The sequence below is a fragment of the Electrophorus electricus genome, chromosome 4 (assembly GCF_041902795.1).
Source record: "Electrophorus electricus isolate QZ-2024a chromosome 4, ASM4190279v1, whole genome shotgun sequence".
Classification (NCBI taxonomy): domain Eukaryota; kingdom Metazoa; phylum Chordata; class Actinopteri; order Gymnotiformes; family Gymnotidae; genus Electrophorus; species Electrophorus electricus.
In genome coordinates, this window is record NC_137500.1 from 7,782,501 (window position 1) to 7,799,115 (window position 16,615).

Below are 16,615 nucleotides of genomic sequence, written 5' to 3' on the forward strand. Positions count from 1 at the left end.
GTCTGGATACACAACACGATTAGGAAACAAGCAAGACCATGCACGAGCCACCTGGATATCACTGTTCGATGTCATGGACTTATCTGCGCACGGACTTTGTCTCTCGCGAATCTTTTTGCGGTCTGGGCTTGCTGTTCATAAGTATCTAGCTGGGAAGCCCTTACCCCAAAAAGCATTTGCGGAAGGCGCATTCAGCGAATTTTCATCGGAAGACGATATACAGACTTCTTGGACCTAAACCTAAATACAACATTTATTATTATTATTATTATTATTATTATTATTATTATTATTATTATTATTATTATTATTATTATTATTATTATTATTATGTGGTGTTGATTTTGTTTGAGAAACATGTTATCGCCGCTATGTGTTGCGGCTCAGTTGTGAAAGCTGAACTTCTCAACCAGTCGAGAGTTATGAGGCGTCTCCATTTCAGAACGCTTTCACTCGTAAATGCGATTTGCAGAAAGTAACCCAAACAACATCACAGTTCCACCAACGAGGTTCCAGTTCGCACGTGGGAAAACACAGAGGTCCATTCGAAGGGAACAGGGGAAGTGGGAGGGGAGTGGGCATCTCGTTTGTGTACTATTCACTTTGAAGCCAAACACTGTAGAAATGACCCCACCCCTTTTGCAGCAACATATAGGTTACACACTTTTTAGCTAGTATTGTAGACATGCATGTGGACCCTTATGGTACCCTTATGGCTTTGAATCATCAAGGCTAATAAATCACGGGTTGCCAACGTGTGAAAATGCGAGCGTCACCTTGCACCGATACGTCATGATAGGGGCCCTGAGAACATACCTCCCTCAGAATGCTTCATCTTCTTACACACACGCACAGGTGTAACGTCGCTATGAAATCTCACTTTTCGAACACTCATCATTCACGTGCTGTCTACAATAAAGATGATTATAACAACAGAAAAATAACTACCACTGACCCAAAGATGCGACTGTGTGTGTGTGTGTGTGTGTGTGTGTGTGTGTGTGTGTGTGTGTGTGTGTGTGCGCGCGCGCGCCCGATCGCGCGCGCTTTAATATATCATAGCAATAACCTATACAAAACGACGTGGCCTTGACAAACGTAGTTCCACGACTTATATAACTCGTGTCTATGAGTTTGTAGTAAGATTCGTGTTTTTAAATGTTATTTTTATGTAGACAAGATTTTAATAAAATAAGAAGTCACGTCATTTCTCAAGCTCAGAGAGAATGATATGTAGTGTACCATTTCATTACAACTCAAGAGTGAGCTGTAACGTATCTGCGTATCAAGTCTGTCTTCACTCATGTAACGAGCCGCTGGCCCTAAAGTTCTGAAAAATCAGTCTGCCTCGTACTGTTATATTAGCATATTTGGTTGACTTCACTCAAATGGATAATGTATAAACGATTACCTTGAAATAAGATGAGTTGACTTTGATTCATTTGTGTTCTTTTTACTTTCATATTGGTAAAAGTTTGTCACTTAAAAGAAATGGAGGTATCTCAAGGTACTAAAGATGTATATGTCTGCCTAAACTCCACCAATCCTCATTTAAACTGTAAGAAACAAAACAGTTCTTATATATACAGAATTAAGATAGTCACTTCATCACACTACACCAGAGAGCCCAGAGTGATCAGAACAACCTCTGCAGAGTTTATCAGTAACTTCATTCTTCTTGCCTCAGAGTTGTCGAGATGTCACTGAAAACAGAATAGTCTCACAACTGAAATTAGATTTTTATTAAGCGAAAGCAATACTAAAGATAAAATGCATTTAGATCTAACTCGTCAGTGGCGAGCAGAGACAAGGCCCTTTAGAAATAAGGTCTTTTATAAACTTGAGGACGTTCCAAACTTCATAGAAAAAGGGGCAATGTAGCACGATAAACTAAGTTTTTTTCTGGCAACAAACACATTTGTTGGTTTATAAGTAGAGGTAGAATTTTTAATAGATTCAAATGGCCATTCGTGAAACTTCACGTCTGACGGAGCGGAGCAATGTATTGATTTTTGACTTGAGTGAGCGTATAATGAGATGCACATTAATGTTCATAAAATGCCGGTATCTTATTTGTATAATTAATAAATCTATAATTTGATCTTGTCTGGAGTTGAACGGTGAAAAGAAAGTTCTTCACCGTCTTTACAGTCGTTGCTTGAGTTTGTCTCTTCTCAGGGCGCTCGTAATACACCGTTTTTTTCTTGGCTAAAAAATACACTGGCTTGAAAACTAAGTAAAACGTGTTGTGATAATGATATAATATCATACAATAGTACCGTTTGAGTTAATTATAGAAGGTCAATGTGTCTCTATTAAAAACAAACATTCGACACACAGAGCACAGACGATATTATAAGATAAACGAAAAGAATAGCATATATTTTAAATGTAATAAATACCAAAGAACGGGTGAATTACTAAAGAATTATTTTTACACAAAAATAAGCCTAAATATCCGTTAATTGGTCCGCACATATCGTCAGTTGCGCATTTTATTACGCACGGGCTGTTTTGTGTCTGCGAGCACATAAAGCCAGTCAATAAGTTGTAAAATGTTGTCCAGTTGTTGAGAAGCTGAGTAACTTGAGTGTATGTGTGTGTGTGTGTGTGTGTGTGTGTGTGTGTCTGTGTGTGTGAGTGTGTGTGTGAGAGTGTGTCTGTGTGTGAGTGTGCGTGTGCGTGCATGCTTGCGCCTGTGCAGGTGTGTGCAGAGCGTAAGAGTCCTTGCACGTAAATGATATGCCAAAGTTGGTGATTTCAGTCTCTTCTTTCTTATGTGTAGCCACACTTTTGGGTTGCCTTTTGTGTGTAAGTACGTGTGTGGAGGGGGGCGGAGGGCACTCATTCATGATTTTGGTGACATTACATGATATTTTTCTTTCAGTCAAATATATCTAAAATGGTGCTTTTGTTTCTGGTGTAGGGTCAGCAGATAACTGGAGATGTCTCCTTACCATCGAAGAAAGATACAGTCAGATCTACCAGTGCCATGGTGCTGCTGCTAGAGTCAGATCTATGAGTGCCATGTTGCTGCTGCTAGAGTCAGATCTATGAGTGCCATGGTGCTGCTGCTAGAGTTAGATCTATGAGTGCCATGGTGCTGCTGTCTGTTCCCAACCATGTCAACCACTGTAAGTTTTCTTTTTTTTTTAAAAAAAGGAGATATTCATTTTTTTGTACCTGGACCCCACACCTTTTGTCTTATTGCTGCTTCTGTATTTAGTATTTCTGAATTTAGTTAATGCCATTTGCACTGTGAAACTTTCATAAGCTCATTGCAATTCTAGAAATCTGTTAATTAACTTGTCAAACCCAACACACTCTGTTCATGTTGATAAAAGCCTCCGAATGCCTGTGGTGCTGTACGAGGCTCTTGTGGTGTTGGAGATGAGAAGAGATTGGTGGAGCTGGGTGTGATCTAGATGTCCTGTTTTTAATTCCTACTATCTGTGAGGTTTCTATGTTTTGAAGAATGTGTTGATTTCTTTGGTAGTAAACAAGATAATGTGGACATCCATTGTAGCTACAGTAAGAGCATGCTGAACCACAAGTTCTTCATCAGTTTTAACCTTGATACTTTAGCAGGAGTCTATTTGTGTGCATTTATTACATGATATTTTAGACACAATTTATTTCTGTGCATTTATTTATTACACTCAGTCTTGCACACACACACACATACACACACATGCACACACGCACGCATGTATGAACACAAACACACACACATACACACACACGCACACACACACGCACAAACTTGTACACAAACTTTTGTCATGATGTCTGGGCTGGAAGCTATACTTTTGGGCCCTCTTACACCACACAAAGCCTTTACCTGCTTTCTTGAAGTGTGTGTTTAAAAGGTCGTGTTAAACACAAGAACAACTTTTCTTGTTTTATTAGAATAGAAACTGACTAACTGGTCTAGTTTGGTGGACTGATATGTGAACCCACTACAATGAATAATGTATAGTCATGTGTGTGAGCATGCCTGTGTGTGTGAGCGAGATGGAGAGAGAGAGAGATGGAGAGAGCACACCAGAGAGTGTTACAGTACAATATATATCAGTTTCAAGTTTGGCTGTAAAAGTGTGACCATTTGATCAATGCTGTACATTTACGTTTTCCTCAGAAAAGGTCTGAGAGCATTTCAGTTAAAGGTTTACTTGTGCAAAACAAAAACATGTCTGATGTTAATTTCTGAAGCGTTAATAAGGATGTAGGAAACACCAGCATTAGACTGAAAGTACTGGAAAGGGGTTTAACTTGAGGAGTGCATCAGGTCTGGAGCCTGTGTGACTGTGCTGAAAAAGTCACTGTTTTTGCACCAACTCATTTAACCAGAATATAATTTATTGTATGTGGATCAATTTAAGACAGAAACCATTGTACACAGAGAAGGCAGCTATTCTCTCTAAAAGACTCCAGTTGTAGTTTCTTTCATGCAGACAGATCTTTCACTTTTCTCTTTTTGTATTTCTCTGCCGTTCAACTCAGTGAAGACAGTTCAGGTCTTAGGGTTTAGGGACATGTTCCAATGTCTCTATTTAATCTTGTAAGGGGTATTGCAGAAAATTTTGAAGACCATAGGCTTGCCCCAACCTCCATTATAAAACTAGTTTGGTTTAAAACTATTTCCAAGTGCCACATTGCCTTTTTTTACATTCTACAGTTTATTTACCTGCAAAACACTGCATAGTTGTTCCAAACCAGTAAATGAGTAAATGAGACGACAACTTTTTTATTCATGCTCTGCAGGCACAAGCATGCTTTAGGCAGTTTGGTGTCCTTGTAAAGGGAAAAGTTGGTACTGTAGTTGTTATGTTTACTCGGTACCCAATCCAAATTACAAATATCTTTGTAACAATACTGTTCAAGGCTACTTTAACGTGAAAGCACATTCTTGTCTAAATATGCTCTTTTTTTGTTCTTTTTATAATTCAACATTTTAGATGATTCCTTTCTGAGATGGCCAGACATGGGAGGCTGAAGGGCTAATGTATTTGAGGCTCTACTTCCGATTCTTCCATCTTCACATAATGGTAATGATTATCAACATATCAGTGGTTTCACAAATATTTTGTGATTGCATTTTACCTGTGAGTTTTGAGAGGTATTCTTTGTTTACAGAGCAAATAGAAGGACTGCACTAATACATCTGGTCCCCAAATTTATTATTTATTTGTTGTTTTTTAGTTTATCGTCATTTATACATTTATACATTGACAGGACCAATGGACAATGCATTAGGTATCACAGAATTATTTATGCCTTAAATTTAATCTGCTGATGTTGGAGGGGTAATGGACAACCTGAACACTAAATAATAATTAAGTATAAAGAATGCAGAAATTCCATGCTCCTCTTCCTCCTAAGTAGTTACTGTTGTAGAGTGAGTTGGTCCTTATCTCTATAAAGTTGATAGAGATGCCCATATTGCCAGCCGGTTGCCAGATTGCTTGCTACAAGGTAAAACATCATGTGTGAGGCAAGGTGTGAGAGGTGAGTCAGAATTAGGAGGGGTTTAAGAAGGGAGGGGCTCTCTCTACTACCTGTGAAAGTGCATGATTGAGGGTCCTAGACTGAGACAGTCCACGCACTAGTCAAACTGCTCACAGTGAAAAGGCAAGCTCACATGGGCACAGTTTTAAAATACAAATGAGCCATTTGTTACGTTCAGCCTGTTGCATGTTCATTGGGTAAAGAGGTTGTGTGTTGCATGTTCATTGGGTAAAGAGGTTGTGTGTTGCATGTTCATTGGGTAAAGAGGTTGTGTGTTGCATGTTCAGTGGATAAAGAAGTTGTGTGTGCAGCTCACCATCTTCGTTCTTTTTCCTCACTGGCACTTTCACGTAATTCGTCCCTGTTTCTTTTCATATTGAAATGACTTGAAAAAAGAGGCTCATTGGTAATGCATGACTGGGCCTGTAAGAGCAAACTAGAAGGATACATCCAAATTACACTTAGAATCAACTAGAACAAAATAGATTCATATTAAGCAACTGTTAAATCACATGTTTTCAGATATAATTTTGATGTTATATACCTGATATCATTTTGTTTCACCAACATTCCTCTAGTGTATGAGGAATACAGAGTGAGTTAACAATTAACTTTTGACATTCTCTTCTATCATTTTTACATGTCTATTTAATATGTAATGATTCGACTTATTTCACTGTTCAAACTCCTATAAAGGATATGAGTAATATTACACACACGTGTATAACATTTTAGATCTTTGAATATGTCCCTGCCTCACACACATTACACATAACCTGCAGACTTCCACCACTACCTTATGCTAATTTAAAGTTGTATTTATTGTGTGTTTTTTGTTGTTTTGTTTTTTGAACTAAGGAACAGACACTGAATTAAATCCATACACTGTATTGTGATCATAGCAATAAAACCCAGTGTGCAGGATGGCATGAACAGCCAAGAATTTCATGATATTGCTGCAAAACAGCAGAAGCCTTTCAAAAACACTACCCATAGTAGTTTTTATTTTGGTGAGATGATGTCATGATAAAATGTGCATTTATAAATGGGGTGAAAAATGGAGACTAAATTAGTATTGAATTTGAGATGTGTGGCTAGAGAAAGCTAAGTTAAAATAACTCTATAATAACTGCCAATTGTTTGGGTTTATAGGAAGCTTACCTGTATGGGGCAATATGATATGATAAGCATATATGTATTTCTTAATGGGTGTTCCTGATTTGAATTTTAGGACATTTGTGAGTGCCAAGGGACCCACATCACAGTGTTCGGAGCCAGAACACACTTCTTCAGAGAGCAGAGGGCCAGGGACAGAGCCACAGAGGGAAGAGATGGGCGTGTGCTGAGATCCAGAATAAAATGGATGAATCAGTTATCACAGCTAGATATCACCTGACAACCTTTTTGCTCAAAGCTAAAATAGGTGAGGCCTTAAAATGCAAAACCTGTGGTGGTTTCTGTTTGTGAACTTCAGACTAGTATTCACTGCCCATTCTTGCTATTCTTTAACTAAAGGCTCCATGTTAAAATAAAACAAATATCAATATGTTCAGTTTTACTTTGTCTCTATATCAAAAATATTTAAACATATGCCAGCTCTGTTTAGGCTTTTAAATGCAATTTATTAAATTTAAAATTTATTTAACTGTATTCTAGAATAATTTAGATTAAATTAATATTCCGTATTGTTTTTGTACTACACAGGGAAATACACATATTTGATATGTTACAATACGTACTTCAGAGCAGTCTTAGCAGTTCATTTTGTTTTTTAAAACTATGGATATTTCAAATTGAGAGAGGAATGGAGTGAACCCACACAAAGAAACCAATTCCTTATGTTGGGTTTAAAGAGTTAGATTAGTTCCATTCAGTACTTTATTGTCATTCTAACTTTCCAATTTTTGGAATTCACTGATTCATGCAAGTTTTATCTTTTTTATAAAAGTACAAGCAAGTTGGTGAGAACTGTTTATAGTTTGAGCCCAAAAAAGTTACTTTGACCTTTTTTGCACAAAATTATATTAGCAGATTATAGTGACCCCCAAGACAAATGTATTTTAGAATGTTTATCAAGATTAATGATTCATTACTCAATATTCAAAAGGTTACTGATTTCTTAGTTGTTCTTATGTAGAAAACATAAGAATATATATTATAATTGGTTGTAAAATGTTTGTCCAGATGATAGAAATTATATAAACCTCACAGGAAACTGTGGGGGGAACAGAAACTGAGGTATATGCGCTGGTAGAAACCTGGCTGCAACCGGGCCGAGATAGAGTACCTCAGTTAAAGCTCGGTTTTGGGATAACACTTGAATGAAACATTGTAATTATGTGTATGTTAAGTGGGTTTAAAGAAAAAGGCATTGTCACTCATATCTCTGGTGCATTAGTGTTTTGTCATGACTCAGTCATGAAGCAAGACAGTGTGAGTGTATATGCTTAAATGGATAGAGCAAATAAGTTAGAGAAACAATTGACTTTAAATGTGAGGAGTATGAGCAGTAGTGGCAATACATATATAATGCATACTTTTAAAAGTGTCTTTGTAAAAGTGTTTGACACACAGTCTAATCTGTTAGATTAATTTGTCTACATTCTGTGTCACTTTGAATTGTTTTGTAACACAATCTGTCTGTGATCCATAAACATGGGTTTGTAGGGCTGTGGCTGGGCTCTGGAAGAGAGATGGACACAATTAGACTGACCGTCATGAGCAGCCATTTCATTGTGTGTGTCTTTGTGTTTGTGTGTCTGGGGGGGGGGGGGGGGGGTTGCATAGAGACATAAGTATGCATGCCCCTGTTCACTAGAATGTAATTGTGTGTAGTTAAAACTATTGTCAGAAATGTACTTGCATGTGCATACAGTCAAATTTGGGTTGTATTTCTTGGTGGAGAACATTTTAGATTTGTTTATGTGTGAAATATCATTGTTATGATTGTGCTTACATGTAACCTTGGGCTTGCAAGGTTCTAGCTGTTTTTGGAAAAACTGTTTGTCTGCAAATAGGTTAATAATAATATCCATAGATTAGGGGTGTTGTATGAATGTGCATGCATGTGCTCGTGTGTCTGTGTGTGTGTGTTTGCGCTTGTGCGTGTGTATGCATGTGTGTGTGTGTGGGGGGGGTGTTGGTGTGATTGTGAGTGTGTGAGTGTGTACACACGTGTGTGTGTGTGTGTGTGTGTGTGTGTGTGTGTGTGTGTGTGTGTGCGTGCATGCATGTGGATGTGTGTGTGTGGGGGGTTGGGCACGCATGTGGATATGCGTGTGTGTGTGGGGGGGTGTATGCATGTCTGTGTGTTTCTCTCAGTTTGTCTGACTGCCTTATTGTCAGTCTATTTGTCACACTCTGTCCATCTGTATAGTCTGTCCATCAGGTTTTTGTGTGTGTCTGGTGTTGTAACTTATCACTAGCAGATTATCAGGCAGACAACGTTTGGTGTCTGTACGTGATTTCAAGGACAGGAAGAGGAGTGTTTGAGCTAATGATTACAACAGCTCCTGTGATGTGGTGCCACCATTTTAAATACCAGTGGCCAACATACATTTACTACTTCATTTTTATTTCAGATTATTTCTTAAATCATTAAATTACCGTTGTAATTGTGCAGCAAAAAGCAGTTGCTTAAGGGGTATAAAAGGTCTCTGATCGCAGTGTCATTCTCAGAAACTAACTTCTTAAATGCACAGGTATTTAATTAGTATTAAACCTGCCATGTATACAACACAGAAAATAGTCCTATTCAATTATATAGTTTTAAAGAATAATGTTTTGAACTGGCAATTTAAGAATGATCACTTGTGAAAGAGAGTCTTTATTAAAAAAAACTTTGTCTGTACTCATTGATCATAATAAGAACAGTACACATGTACTATTGATTAAAAATGTTCAGTTGGTAAAGTAAAATTATTTACAGATGTGCAGAAAAAAAGTATGTGTAGGTTAAAGTGTGGCTTATATATTCAAGAACACACATGTTTAGTAAATTTTAATTTTTAATTCTGGGGCTTTGGAGAGAAGTAAATTCATCACAGTAACTGTTTAATGTTAATGTACATTTTCTTGATTATTATGAACATTTCATGCATGCATATTGCTTGACCATGCCATATCTGGTGTGTGTGTGTGTGTGTGTGTGTGTGTGTGTGTGTGTGTGTGTGTGTGTGTGTGTGTGTGTGTGTGCGTGTGTGTGTGTGTGTGTGTGTGTGTGTGTGTGTGTGCGTGTGTGTGTGTGTATGTATGTATGTGTGAGAGAGAGTTTTTTATGTTTATGCATGTGTTAAGGGGGAGAACAGAGACCAAATGGTTGAACAGAGGCCATTTCCTGTAGATCCAAAAATTTCAGATGATGAAATATTATTTTACAAGAAGCCAAACAGATTTATTATAAATCTTATTTTTTGATGGAGAGAAGGGTCACCGAGGCTGGTGAAATTCAATAATAGTGCCTTTATTAAAACATTTTGGCACCAAGTGTCTTTTAGACTTCTTCTTAAACTGCTTTATATTTTAAAGTGTTTATCAAACTCCAGTTTTACTTTAACACATCCTTTTTTAAATTTACTGCCACTTCAGTGTAGTTTTGTTCCAGTACACAGTGTCCCATAGCTTAGAAAGAGAGTATTATTAAGTGTAAAGATTATATATTAATAGTAACTGCATGTTGATTATACTTTTGATTTGGTGCAATATTCCACTCAACCTTTAGCCCAAGGTATTGCTGCATTGTTACTCTGTTGCTTTCATGACAAATCCTCAGTAACTTGAACGTTATCTTAAAGTCCTCTACAGGAATCCTACTGTTTAAAGAGGGCAATTATAGCACCTTTAATTGTGAGGTGTGATGTCTTTGATTGGTCATAGGAGCAATAATCAGGGTTAGGCATTTATTTATGTTGATGGCTCACTCCTTTTCTGTGTGTGGGTATATCTGTGTGCACATGCAAATGCACAGGCACATGTGTGCTTGAATTGTATGCAGGTCTGCATGTCTAGGTCAGTACTTTTGTATGTACAGAATGTGCGTGTCTTAATGGCGCTCAGCTTTCTCACATTTATCCATTAGAATAATGCTTCTGTATTTGTTTTTGCATTTATTTTAGAGAACGCACCAGGCTATGAATTTGCACCAGTCTGGGTAATATAACCAAGGTATGGTCCCACAGTTTTCTGGATCTATGTGTTTGTGCAATGTATAACTGCACCTCATATATCTGATACAAAACTGTAAATACTACAGGAAAGTAAAATGACATTGTTAATAAAAATTCAGGTTACAAAGTTGTTACATATAGCTGGAGCCATTTAAATATTTGGCATGAAATGTGATGAAATTTGAGTCTTAAAATATGTAATGGAAAAAGTAGCAACTCTTACCTTCTGATAATCTTTTCTGTTCATGTTTCATAGGCAAACCATTTGAAAATATGTGTGAATAATCCAGAGTGATTGGCTTGTCCTGGATCCATGTCTGCAGAGGACTTTTCATCTGCTTTAAAATGAAGGGTGAGACAGGCAGGTATTTAAACGTTTGTCCCTAAGGTTTTGGGATGGGAACAGGAAGTGCACAATGCAGACTTCAGGATTTCCTTAATACTTGGGAACCACATGATGAGGTAACATGGGCTGTCTGTTCAGGGTGAACAGCAAAAGGGGCCTAGCAGCCATTATTTAGAGATTGTAATGGGTAGTGAGGATTAAATAAATGAAGACTCTCTTACAACTATTCACAAGTATTTTCTGGGCATGATTTACCATAGTGACATTGTAAACCTATTACATCAGTCACCAACCTCTGTTGGTGCAAGCTGCAAGCTGTGAAAGTAGTTGTATTACAGTTTTAGAAGCTTGCTGAATGAATTGCAAAAGTTGGTTTTGCTGTCATCTGACTATATAGTTACTTAGGTGTTGAAGGGGTACAAACAGTCTGGTCAGAGAGAAATGTGTGTTTGTGAGAGAGAGAAATAAAGACAGAGAGAGAGAGAGAGAGAGAGAGTGTGTGTGTGTGTGTGTGAGAGAGAGAGAGAGAGAGAGAGAGAGAGAGAGTGTGTGTGTGTGAGAGAGAGAGAGAGAGAGAGAGAGAGAGAGAGAGAGAGAGAGCCTGTGAGAGAGAGAGAGAGAAAGAGAGACTGAGAAAGTGCAAAACAGGGAAAGACAGTTTGTGCATATGTGTGTATGCGTGCGTTTGTGTGTATGCGTGTTTGTGCGTGTGTTTGTGCGTGTGTCTGTGAAAGAGAGACTGAGATAGTGTAAGAACGGAAAAGACAGTGTGTGGGGGGGGGTATGTGAGTGCATTTGTTTGTGTGCATGTGTTTGTGTATATGCATGCATGCATACTGGTGTCTGAATTTGATACTTTTCACCTGGTAGATAGAAAGGGAGTGCTTGTGTACCTGCCAATATTGTATTCACAGAGATATACATATGTATGTGTGTGTCTGTAATTTAGTGGGTGTTTGTCAGAATGGTTTTAAGGTGTGTGTATCTGTGTTCAGGGACAGACAGTGGAGCTCATAGGGTGAGAAAGAGGTTACCAAGGGTGCCATAGGGGAGATCCACCATTTTACATATACTGTTCAGTACAAATTGAATATTACTTTTAGATTTTGCTACAGATTAATAATTGAAGTCATGTTTAAATATTACATTGTAAGCATATAAAGTTTAATGGCTTAAGGAAGGTCTTGAGGATCGGTCAGGTGCTCTGTAAAGGTTACCAGCAGAGCCTTTGCATGGGTTTTTTTCCATTTTGTTTCTTTTCACTGAAATAGCACTGCAGAATTGATCCAGTCATAATATAGATGTAGGTACATTTACCATGCTCTCTCTTAATTTACTAAAGCCTGTTCTAGCTGTGATGATGCTATACGAATCTGTGATTGGGGCTTTAAAGACTTTCCTTTAGAATATCATTCACAATGTATAGTACCAAACCTGCCATTTGCACAACATGAAAATCAGTGTTTTCCTATTATGCATATTTGAGCAAGAATATCAGTTCCTTTCAAATTCAGGTTTTTGGGGAGGGGGCATCTTAATGTCTAAAAAGCACTTTAAAAATGAATAGCTGTACTTTTACATTGACCCTTATGATCAATAATTGTTCTGACAGGAAAACATATTGAATTGCTATTATATTAATATTTTTATTGGTAAATTGATTGGATAGATATACCCCAGATAGGGATAATATATGGATTATTTATTGTATAAAACACACATTTTGTTTCTTTAATATTTTTGTTCTGATTATACTTTCATTAAAATATAGTCAATTTCAATAAGGTTGTTAACTGTTTAACTGAAGGTTGATAACCATGATCATTATATATCTGACAATCATCCATACACACTCACTGTCTATCGAGCATGTGTGTACACAGAAAACAGGAATGTGTGTGTGCACACACCTGCACACAAATTACTGATTTTTATAAGAGAAAACAGAGGGAAATCGGTGAAGTGCTGTTCCACACATGTACATTATATTGTGTGCATGCTTGCGTGCGTGCATGTGTGCATGCATGTGTCTGTGTGTGTGTGTGTGTGTGTGTGTGTCTGTTTGTGTGTGTGGGGGGGGTATTTGTATTGTGGTACTGTGTGTGTGTGTGTGTGTGTGCGTGTGTGTGTGTGTGTGTGTGTGAGAAAGAGAGAGAGAGAGCGAGAGAGAGAGAGAGAAAGAGAGAAAGATACTATGGAGTAAAATATTCTCATTTAATGATTATTGTTTGTTTGATGCATGTGTTAAATTATATCTTTCTATGTGTTGGTCTTACCTACAGCTGTGTATCTGCAGAAAGCAGAAAGTGGGTGATGTGAGCAGGTATGTCCAGCTTTATCAGACTTTTTTGGATCTATATTTAGATTTTTTTTTTTACTAGAAATGTTGATTTTGTAAAAGCATCTATGGATAGAAACCACCAACAAGAAATAATGACATTGTTCTTAAATACTAAATGCAGGAAATCAGTAATTGCAGCTGAATGTTTAAATGTAGTAAAATGTGTAAAATATAAAAATATGAGCAGTTATACTAGATTGAATGTATTAGTTTTATTCATGAAATGATACTGATACTTTGCACATAAAACAGAAGTGAATAGTAAACATATTTTGGTTTTACAATCCTCTTTTCGTCTTCTTACAGAAAAACAATGTGAAATGTGCACAGAAATTTGGATAAACCCAATGAAATGCGTTCACCCGTGTTCTATACGCAAGGAGGGCGGCAGGTTGTTGAAGGAGTAATTTGAAACGGTCAGGTATTTAAAACTCTGTTTCTAAAGGGTTTTATGTTTGGAATAGTAGGCGGATATTACGAACGTTGTCGTTTAGCAACTTTCCTTGACGCATATGCTGTTTCATACCATGTGTCACAACTAAAGGGAATAAGGTGATAACCATGATCTAATTTCAAGAATATAAATGGAGTAAAAACATCATTTATGAGGTTCGTGTCTGCTCTGTAAAGCTGTATACATGGGTTCATAAATTCAATGAGGTGTATTTGACTGGCAACGGTCACGACTGCTTGTATACCTTATTTGTCGATATATTCAATTGCAGAGAAATGAAACTATAATGCATCATGACTCTATATATATATATATATATATATATATATATATATATATATATATATATATATATATATAGTCTCCGGCGTTCTTTTACACGATAGCTTTATGTTTTGTTTACTTTTGGCGGGGCTGTTTTGTTTTTTTTTAAGTCTGAAGTGATTGTGGAGTGACAGACTTAGAAATAGATATCTGTGGCTGCATTATAACAGTATAAATGTAGTATAGAGCTGCGTGGCGGTTTTTATCCTTTCTTTTTTAAGAAATTAGACTAGACATGCTACATCAGACATACTTCTTACACTAGAGGCTTGTTAGAATTTTACAAGTAGCAAATCTGAGTACTGAAATTGTTTAAAGTGTAAACATGAAGTCACAAGCACCTGTAAATTTTTATACGTATAGCTGCTGCTGTCAGCCTTCGCTGTCCACTGTTTCTAATGCTGAAAGGCCCGCTTGTGATGTCTCGTTCTCTGAGGCCCCATGGTATTCTTTAAAGCGTTTTACAAACATTTTATTCGCGGGGGTCTGCCAGACTGTGCGTTCTGTACAAAGTATTTTTGAATGCTTGTTGCTGGCTGCTGTTATTCATCTATATACATTAAGGGTACCTTGTAATAATGCTCAAAGCTTACGATAAACGTCAGTCACATATATATTGTCCAAAAGGATTAAGGCTAATAGGAGTCACACAGCAGTCAGAAACCGCATTAAAGAGTCAGAAACCACAGACAGTGTAGATGTTTGAAAATGTCAATGCATCGATACAAGGTGAAAGGTGAGAATAGATGTGGGTGAAGATGCGTGTGTATCCTGTAACTGTGACTGGTTTTATTTTATATAAAAATAAATAGTAAAACAAAAACAAAAAAAACAAAACATCAACACACGCTTGGATACACGCTTAGATAGTTTAGATAGCTGCAACAACAGTTACAACGTCTCAAAAAGAACTGCATTTTTGTTTGACTATTTTGTTGTAGTTATAAGTCCTTGTACTAACTAACATGCGTTTCACAGTTAAGATAATACTGTGCTGTTTAAACACTGGAATTTGGAAGATGCAATCAATTCTATAGCAAAGCAAAGCAGAGGCACAGAAAGTAAATATTTTAATGGGGTTGTTTCTGTCAAATTTGTCTATCATGCTATATGAAGTATATATTTGTTTCACTGCGTGCATTACAAAATCCGACTCGTGAATGTGTTGGTTTTATGTATTTGGATATTTTTGACACAGTGATGTATTATGCCCTTATGCTCTTGTTTGTTTTGCTGTCGTGTCTCAGCTCAAATAAAAACGTTTGTGATTATTTGTATTCAGTGCTGGATTATATTCATATTTCTGAAGCCTGTAGTTATTTAAAATATAGAGATATTTCAGCTTTCACTGGGTTTTCTGTAGCCGATTTGCCCGCAAAGAAAAGCGTTGGGGCAAACTGACACAAAGTTACAGCCGAGTTAGTGTTTGCTGAACTAAAATGTGAAATATTAATACCAACATATTTTAGTTCTGAAAGCCAATTGCTTTTTTGTACTAAGCAGAATGTAATAGATACATTCCATGTGTTAATATAGATGTCCAAACCTTTATATACTTAAATTGTACGTTAAATGTCACGTCGTGATGAGACTCGTGTAAGAATGGCGACAAAACATCAATGCCTTGTAGACATAAAGGCTTTAGTATGAAGCAAGTCTAGAATCTGCCTGGTTAACCAGCCTAACACTGGGTAGTGCTACTCAGCTACTTGTCGTACATTTGACGCCTTTCAACACGTCTGGTTCCTCACTAAGTGAAACGTTGGAGAACCTGAGTGTGCAGGATTCATTTTCACATCACGTAACACAAATTTTCACACGTTACTCCTGTGCATTGCTACTATCTACCTCAATGTTTACATAATCCAAGCTTCTCTTCCGTATTTGTAAAACCAAGATCTCAAAGCTTCTCGCGAGTCTTCGTGAGAGGCCTGTCTGGTAATTGTAGTTTTTTGCTACCAATGGAAACTATTTCCAAATGCGGTATAATGAAGGACATGCGTAGCCACTTTTCATAACTGGTAAAGGGTTAGGGTATTCTAGAAGTGTTTGTAATATGTTCTTGTCCTGCCATTCAGTTTTTAACATACTATGCCATCATACTCCAAATTGGTCGACTTGTTCTTTTTTGTGTGGCCGATGAGTCATGTGTGAGGCATCACCCACGAAGGAGTACGACCGGCGTACCTTCCATCAAATAGTATCGTCCAGAAATTACACGGAAGGCGGGCGAATACATTCTTGTCTGACCAATAGGTGAAAAGCTTCATTCATAAAATAGAGGGGGCTGTTAGTTGAAAACGTGGATTTGGAGGTTTCATAATCCTGACTGAAACAGAAAACCTGTTCTGAATTACAACCAATGGAATTATTTGAATGGCGGTTACCATAATGTTTGTCCAATCGTTTTTCAACTACCACCGCTCTCGACCCACCCCTTTGAGACAGAGAATCTGATGAATGAGAATGGAGCCTTT

General features: G+C 37.3%; 1 long non-coding RNA gene across 5 annotated transcripts in view; it reads left to right on the forward strand.

Moving 5' to 3' along the window:
* LOC113571876 (uncharacterized) overlaps positions 1–15,403 on the forward strand; it is a 19,360-nt gene extending 3,957 nt beyond the window's left edge. For 2 of the 5 annotated variants that reach the window (XR_014123120.1, XR_004777096.2), the window contains 6 exons: positions 4,959–5,048; positions 6,740–6,931; positions 10,623–10,671; positions 10,930–11,038; positions 13,302–13,342; positions 13,667–15,403. This is a non-coding gene — a long non-coding RNA (uncharacterized LOC113571876). Of the gene's footprint in view, positions 1–2,926; positions 3,135–4,958; positions 5,049–6,739; positions 6,932–10,622; positions 10,672–10,929; positions 11,039–13,301; positions 13,343–13,666 lie in introns of all 5 variants that reach the window. The other 3 variants (XR_014123119.1, XR_014123121.1, XR_003410035.3) reach the window with 3 other exon arrangements.
* Positions 15,404–16,615: the final 1,212 nt, after the last annotated feature.